Below are 8,226 nucleotides of genomic sequence, written 5' to 3' on the forward strand. Positions count from 1 at the left end.
TCTTGTCGGCCAAAGACCTTTCCATAACCTACCGCATGAGAAGCCTCTAGACCATATTGAGCACTTTGAGGATATAGTCACCAGCATCAAGGTTAATGGAGTCACATAGGACTATCTCTATTGCAAGCTTTTCCCCTACTCTCTTGCTGGAGAAGCTTCTCATTGGCTAAGGCAACTCAAACCGGGATCTCTGACAACCTGGCATGACATCAAGGTGGCATTCTTGAACTATTTCTATGATGAGCTGAGGATTAAACTTTCAACCTTTAGACAAGGACCTTCTGAATCTTACAAAGCTGCTTGGGTGAGGTTCAAGGCATACCAGAGAGACTGTCCGCATCATGGGTTCTCAGAGGTGCAGTTGATCAGTATCTTCTTTAGCGGTATTGACTGGAGGTATCAGATGGCTTTGGATGCTGCTAGTGATGAGAACTTCAAGACAAGGTACCCAGATGAGGCTGAAAAGTTGATAGAGAGGCTAGCATCAAGCAACAATACTAAGAATGCAGACTTAGAGCGGAGAAGAGCACATGAAGGTCATGATTCAAATCAGTTTGCTACAGTGAATGCTAAGCTGGATACAGTGCACAATCTTCTTGTGGGAAAGAAGTCTGTCCATTTTGCTGAAGATGTTGAGACTTTTGAGCCAAAGCCAGAGACTATAGAAGAATATGTCAATTATGTGTATGGAGCTGGATATCAGACACATAAATTTGGCAACCAGCAGGGCAGCAGACCTTACAGTGGGAAATCTTCAAGCTACACTCCTAAGCCGGATTACCAGATGCAACAACAGAACACCGAATTTACAAGGACTTATGGTAATTCATCTTATCAGGCTCCACCTGCACAGACTTCTGAGAGTCGAATGGAGGCCATGCTTGATCAGATTCTTCAAGGACAAGAGCAGTTGACATTGACATTCAATGGGAAAATTGATAATGTCTACAATGAACTGACTGGAAAGTTTGAAGCATTAAACACTCATGTCAAGAAGCTAGAGAATCAAGTGATTCAGACTGCTGGGTCTGTTAAAAGACAAGAGGAACTTCTTTCTAGAAGAACAGAGACCCATCCAAGGCATGCTTGCAATGCAATTTTGGTGAAGGAAGGAGACAATGATACGGTTGCAGAGTTTGCATCGACCGATATGAAGCAGCATCGATCGATGCCTACTCAATCAAGCATCGATCGACACAGCATCAGCATCGATCGATGCCCCCCACGAACAGCTCCGGTTTCTCTTCAAGTTCAACCATCTGATTCAGAGCAAGCCTATAAGCCTAAGGTTCCTTTTCCTAAGTCTAGGAGGTCTAAGCAGGAGATTGAAGAAGCTCGATGCAAAGCTATGATGGATAAGATGATGATAGAGATGCCTTTGATTGATGCTGTCAAGTTTTCTCCTGGGATTAAGCGATATGTCAAGAGAATGGTCACCAATGGATTGAGTCCTGAGGAAGGAGCACTGCTTACAAAGGATGTCAGCTCAATTCTTTTGAAGCAGCCTCCACAGAGGAAGAAGGATATGAAGCAAGAAGTGGTTGTATCTAAGGAAGTTAGTGCAGTGATTCAAAGTAGGATTGCAGAGAAGTTACCAGATCCTGGAAGCTTTGTACTTGATTGTTCTATCTCTGCAGCACGGTTTGCTCACTCTCTTTGCGATCTCGGTTCTAGTATAAACTTGATGCCACATTCTGTTGCTGTGAGACTTGGGTTGACGGATTTCAAGCCAACTATGATATCTCTTATCTTAGCTGATCTGTCCAGAAGAGTTCCTGAAGGTGTCTTAGAGGATATTCCAATCAAGATTGGAGATTGATGATTCCCACTGACTTTGTGGTGCTGAGATATGACCAAGAGCCTAATGATCCTCTCATTTTAGGACGCTCTTTCTTGGCTTCAGCTGGTGCCATCATTGATGTTAAAAAGGGAAACATAGCCTTGAATGTAGAAGATTTGGTTATGAACTTTGATATGGACAAGCTGAAAAGGGTTCCCACTATTGATGGTCATACATTTTCTGTGGAAATTGCATCTGATGATGATTCGATCATAGAGATTCTTGGAGACATTACTGCTGGGTATGTCAAAGAGTGGGAGCCTGTTAAGGAAGTGAGTAAGCAAGCTGTTAAGCTTGAAGATTGGAGTGGAGATCATATAATCAGTACTAGAGACCATGATGAGGTTCTGATCCATGGCAAATCGCTAGTAGATGATGTTTTTGTACTGGAAACACGGATAGCTAAGGAAAGTTGCAGAATTTTTGAAGAGACACGAGTTGCAGACACAACATCGATCGATGCAGCTGTTGCATCGATCGACACACCTTCACAAGAATGTCCGGACTTGTCCAAAACTGAAGATACTCGAGTTAATTCCTTAGCTGCAAGTCCTAGATCGATTGTAAAGCTGAAATCTCACCATTCCACAGTCCAAAAGCCACAGGTAAGGCCAAGGTATGCATCACCTAAATCTTCTCCTATCATCAATAAGAATTTCAAAGGTACAAAAACTATTTTGCAGTTAACCAAGCCACAAGATTATCGTAGAGCGCTTGCTTCTTCTGTTGATGATTTTGCAGGACTTAAAAGAAAGCCACCCATTCCTAAGTCCCTCCCTGGTCCGGTTCCTCACATCCTTGGCGGATCTCATGCACCTACTGCCTACACTCCACCTTGGATGAAGAGGACATTCTCCCGGAAGCATTCATTGCCATGTTCCGATCCACCGGATGCCTGAGATCCGACATAGTCAAGCTAATGACTGAAAACAAGCGCTTAGTGGGAGGCAACCCACTGATAGGTTTTTCTTTTCCACTTTGAGTCAGTTTGAATTTGTATTGAATTATGAATTTCTATCTATCATGTTGCGTTTAATCTTGTGTTTGAGTGATTCTTAGCAGTGCTAACATCAAAGGAATGAGAGGAACACAAATTAATCGCAGCTAACTCAGGAGTAATGTTCTGCATCGACCGACACACCATCAACATAGGTCGACACAGAACATCCAGTTTGGTAACACGATTTTGTTCACAATTTCAATACTTATTCGTTTTTTGTTTATTTTTCTTCAGCAATCTCTTACTTGATAACACTGGGGACAATGTTGTTTAAGTCTGGGGGAGGCAGTTACTAACTACATTTTTGTTTTTGAGTGTCAGAAAAAAGAAAAAAAAAACTGTTTTATTGAGTCAAAATTTTGTTGGGAACTATGATTTTTCTTTTTAGTGTACTGCCTTGGTTGATTAATGCTGCAGATTGAATCTAGAATCCGACTAATGAAAAATCTAATGGCTGACCAGTAAACCAGAGACATCCAAATTTCCAATAGAATCCATAAAAGCCTGAGGTAATTTCTGCGCTTTTCTTTTTACCTCATCAAGGAGATTGATGTTCATAGAGCTTGACTCCTTGTTCATACCTGACAAGTAAGATTTCATAAAAGAAAATGGTACTCCTCTCCCTTATTAAAGTTTGAAATATTTTTCCTGAGAGCTTTGTTTTAAAAAAAAAAAAGAGTGAATAAAAGATGAAATGATTTTGATCAGTTTAGAGAGGTAGGTAAATTACCTGTGACCCCATTATTCTACTCTTGAGTCAAATGATCACACAAAGCTTGGAAGCGAGGGGTAGGTAAATTACCGATGACCCCATTATTCGCCTACAACTTTGAGAAAAAAAAAAGAGAAGAAGATAAAAAAAAAACAAAGCAAAGCTCTAAGAAAGATTAAATAGAATAAGTCTGGGGGAGAGAAAGAGTACCACATGTGGTAAAAGATATATCTTGCTTGTTATGGTATTGTACGGGAATGAGTCTAGAAGGTTCTTGACATTGATCGAATTGATGAAACCCACCGATGAAGGCTTATTGGAGGAAGTATTGGAATTTGGTTGGAATTTGGGATGCTATGAAAGTCAACGGAGAAGTATATGGTGGTTCGATTTGGATTTATCTGCTAAGCATATGGATTATGGTTTGGATGATCATGGCATTACTTTAAAAAGAAAATTAGTTTCTGCGTTTTCAAACCTCTTTCACAGATCTAAGTTTATGTTTTGCTTTCAAGCAAAGGCTAAGTCTGAGGGAGTTGATATATCATGGTTTTTAAGTGTTTTTAGCCATGATATAAGTCTTATTTATAGAGTCTTTTTGGTATTTTTAGAGTCTTTCGAGTCTTTATAGGTTTTAGCATAGATGGGAGCATAATGGAGCTAAATAGGAGGATTTGGAGTATAATCAAGCATTGAGGCTGAAGCTGCAAAGTTGGGAGACGAATTCAGAGTATGCATCGACCGATGTTACCTTAGTGTCGATCGATGCTGGGCCAAAGAAGAAATCGGAAGTTTTCCCACAAGTTTTGAAGATTTACAAAGCTGCCACAAAGTTTCCATATTTGCATCATTAGTCCCCATTCGTGTTTTAGGAATATATATAGGATTTTTATGGTCATTGTCTAGACCTAAGCTTTATTTTTCCTGCAACCTTTTGAGAGAGAAATCCCTGAGAGATTTAGAGAGTTTTTGGAGAGAAGATTCAGAACTCCTTTTCTACTTCTTTTAATCTCTTAATGCTATCTATTTTATTCATGATTTGTGTTCTTGCAAATATGTATGAGTAGATCTTTTTTTAGGTTCATGGTTTTTTCATAGAGTTTTTATGATTTATTAGATCTGTTATTTTTAGGTTTCTTTATCTTTCTAGATCTTCATCTTAGGTTGTTCTTTATATTAATTCTTGATTGATCACCTAGAATTAATACCTAGGAAAATAAATTGATATGAGAATATAATTGATTTTCCTGATAAAACCTTTTGATGAGCAAAATTATATCCTGCAAAGAGATTTGATTTAATAATTTTGTGAACAATCTAAACTTCTTTTTAAAGCTGATTTATTACCTAGAATTTTGCAAAGAGATATAGATTTTCTGGTTTTAAATTTAGATAATATTTGCAGTGAGACCTGATTTTTTTTACAAAAGAGTTTAGAGTTCTAGATCTGATCTTAATTCCTTGAATCCTAATTTGTTGATTGATTTAATATTTCACAAATTCCTGAAAATTTCCCTACGCCTAGCGTTTTTAATTCCTGAATTTACAACACTTTTTAATTCTGTTTCTGCATTGTTTTTAAAATAATATTTGATTTAGCATAATTAAAAGATTATTAAATCTAATGTGTGATCTAGAGTCCTTGTGGATACGATCCCTAAGTACTACAATTGATCTCTTAATTTGAGAGAGTAGCTCAGAGTTAAATTTGAGCATATCAATCATGACCAGAGCGGGGCTGAGGTATGGGTGGCTTTCTATTAAGTCCTGCAAAATCATCAATAGAAGAAACAAGCGCTCTACGATAATCACGTGGCTTGGTTAACTGCAAAACAGTTTTTGTACCTTTGAAATTCTTATTGATGAGAGGAGAAGGTTTAGGTGAAGAAGATGCATACCTTGGCCTTACCTGTGGGTTCTTGACTGTAGAATGGTGAGATTTCAGCTTTACAACTGGTCTAGAACTTACAGCTAAGGAATCAACTCGAGAATCTTCGGTTTTGGACAATTCCGGACGTTCTCGTGGAGGTGTGTCGATGCTACAGCTGCATCGATCGATGCTAGGCCTGCAACTCGTGTTTCTTCACCGATTCTGCAGCTAACCTCCGAAATCCGTGTTTCCATTACAAAAACATCATCTACCAGCGACTTGTCATGGATCAGAACCTCATCATGGTCTCTAGTACTGATTAGATGATCTCCACTCCAATCTTCAAGCTTAACAGCTTGCTTACTCACTTTCTCAACATGTTCCGACTCTTTGACATAGCCAACAGTAATGTCTTCATGAAGCTCTATTAGCGGATCATCATCAGAAGCAATTTCCATAGAAAATGTCTGACCATCAATAGTGGGAACCCTTCTCAGCTTGTCCATCTCAAAGTTCATAACCAAATCTTCTACATTCAAGGCTATGTGTCCCTTCTTCACATCTATGATGGCACCAGCTATAGCCAAGAAAGAGCGGCCTAGGATGAGAGGATCACTAGGCTCTTTGTCATATTCCAGCACCACAAAGTCAGTGGGAATCATGCAATCTCCAATCTTGATTGGAATATCCTCTAAAACACCTTCAGGAATCCTTCTGGATCTATCAGCTAAGATAAGAGAGATCATAGTTGGCTTGAAATCTGTCATCTAAGTCTCACAGCAACAGAATGTTGCATCAAGTTGATACTAGAACCGAGATCACAGAGTGAATGAGAAAACCGTTCTGCAGAGATAGAGCAATCAAGTACGAAACTTCCAGGATCTGGTAACTTCTCAACAGTCCTGCACTGAATTACTGCACTCACTTCCTTAGAAACAACCACTTTCTGCTTCGTTTCTTTCTTTCTCTGTGGAGGCTGCTTCAACAGAATTGAGCTGACATCCTTGGTTAGCAAAGCTCCTTCCTCAGGACTCAAACCATTAGTGACCATTCTCTTGACATACCGCTTAATACTAGGAGAAAACTTGACTGCATCAATCAAAGGCATCTCAATAATTATCTTGTCCATCATAGCCTTGCATCTAGCTTCTTCAAGCTCATGCTTAGCCCTCCTAGGCTTAGGAAAAGGAACCTTAGGCTTATAAGCTTTTTCTGAATCGATTTGTGGAACTGGAACCGAAACCGAAGCTGTTTGCAGGGGGGTGTCGATCGATGCTAATGTTGTGTCGATCCATGCTCTCATTCTGGAGTGAGTTTACCTCGATGGATGGTGACTCTGTTCATCAAAATTGCATTACAAGCATGCTTAGGGTTCATCTCTGTTCTTCTAGAAAGAAGTTCTTCTTGTCTTTTAACAGACCCAGCAGTCTGAATCACTTGATTCTCCAGCTTCTTGACATGAGTGTTTAATGCATTGAATTTCCCAGTCAGCTCAGTGTACATAGAATCAATCTTCCCATTGAAGTCCACTGTCAACTTCTGTTGACCTTCCAAAATCTGTCCAATCATTGATTCCATCTTGCTCTCTGAATTGGATGGAGGGAGGGGTTGGTAAGAAGAAGAACCATAGTTCCTAGTGAAGTTGTTGTTTGGATTTCCTGAGAATGAATATTTATGACCAAATCTCTGATTTTGATCCAGCTCCATACACATAGTTAACACCTTCTTCGGTAATCTCTGGCTTTGGCTCAAAAGTCTCAACATCTTCAGCAAAATGGACAGACTTCTTTCCCATAGGAAGATTGTGGACTGTATCCAACTTAGCATTCACCGCAGCAAACTGATTTGAACCATTGCCTTCATGTGCTCTTTTCCGCTCTAGGTCCACATTCTTAGTGCTGTTGCTTGATGCTAGCCTTTCAATCAACTGTTCAGCTTCATCTGGGTACCTTGTCTTGAAGTTTCCATAACTAGCAGCATCCAAAGCCATCTGATACCTCCAATCAATACCACTGAATAAGATACTAATCAATTGCACCTCTGAGAACCCATGATGTGGACAATCTCTCTGGTATGCTTTGAACCTCACCCAAGCAGCTTTGTAAGATTCAACTAGTACTTGTCTAAAGGTGGAGAGCTTAATCCTCAGCTCATCAGACATCGCATCATCATAGAAGTAGTTCAAAAATGCCACCTTGATGTCATTCCAGGTCTTCAGAGATCCTGGTTTGAGTTGCTTTAGCCAATGAGATGCTTCCCCAGCAAGAGAGTAGGGGAAGAGCTTGCAGTAGAGATAGTCCTCTGTGACTCCATTAGCCTTGATGCTTGTGACTATATCCTCAAAGTGTTTCAATGTGGTCTAGAGGCCTCTCATGCGGCAAGTTTTGGAATGGTCTTTGTCCAACAAGAGCAAAGTAGGCAGACTTCAGCTCAAAATCATTCCTGGGAATGGAGGAAGGACAATTGCGGAGCGGTTCTCATAGAACAAGTATGGTCTGTTGAAGTCCGCAAGAGTCTTGACAAGCTCTCCATTGTTATCCCGTCTGCCCTGAAGGTTCTGCTGGTCGTTACCATCCAAATCCGCACCATTCGCACCAGCTCTGGCATTGCGTCGATCAACACCAATGTTGCGTCGATCGACGCTAATGTTGCGTCGGTCGATGCCTTCTTGGTTGCGTCGATCGATGCCATCATTGCGTCGCTCGACGCCCCATGCATCATCCTCAACCACGACAAGTTCTTCCTGAATAACTTGTCCTTCAGCATCAAGTTTCTGGCCTTGTTCGTTCCGCATATTGCCCTCT

General features: G+C 40.3%; 2 non-coding genes across 2 annotated transcripts; one reads left to right on the top strand and one right to left on the bottom strand.

The window, feature by feature from the left end:
• Positions 1-241: 241 nt before the first annotated feature.
• On the bottom strand, positions 242-348 carry LOC147920398 (small nucleolar RNA R71). Its single transcript, XR_015591945.1, has one exon. It is a non-coding gene; the product is annotated as a small nucleolar RNA R71 (small nucleolar RNA).
• A 7,119-nt stretch (positions 349-7,467) lies between these two features.
• LOC147920399 (small nucleolar RNA R71) lies at positions 7,468-7,574 on the top strand. The gene has a single exon (XR_015591937.1). It is a non-coding gene; the product is annotated as a small nucleolar RNA R71 (small nucleolar RNA).
• Positions 7,575-8,226: the final 652 nt, after the last annotated feature.

The sequence above is a fragment of the Camelina sativa genome, chromosome 19 (assembly GCF_030686135.1).
Source record: "Camelina sativa cultivar CO46 ecotype springtype chromosome 19, ASM3068613v1".
Classification (NCBI taxonomy): Eukaryota; Viridiplantae; Streptophyta; class Magnoliopsida; order Brassicales; family Brassicaceae; genus Camelina; species Camelina sativa.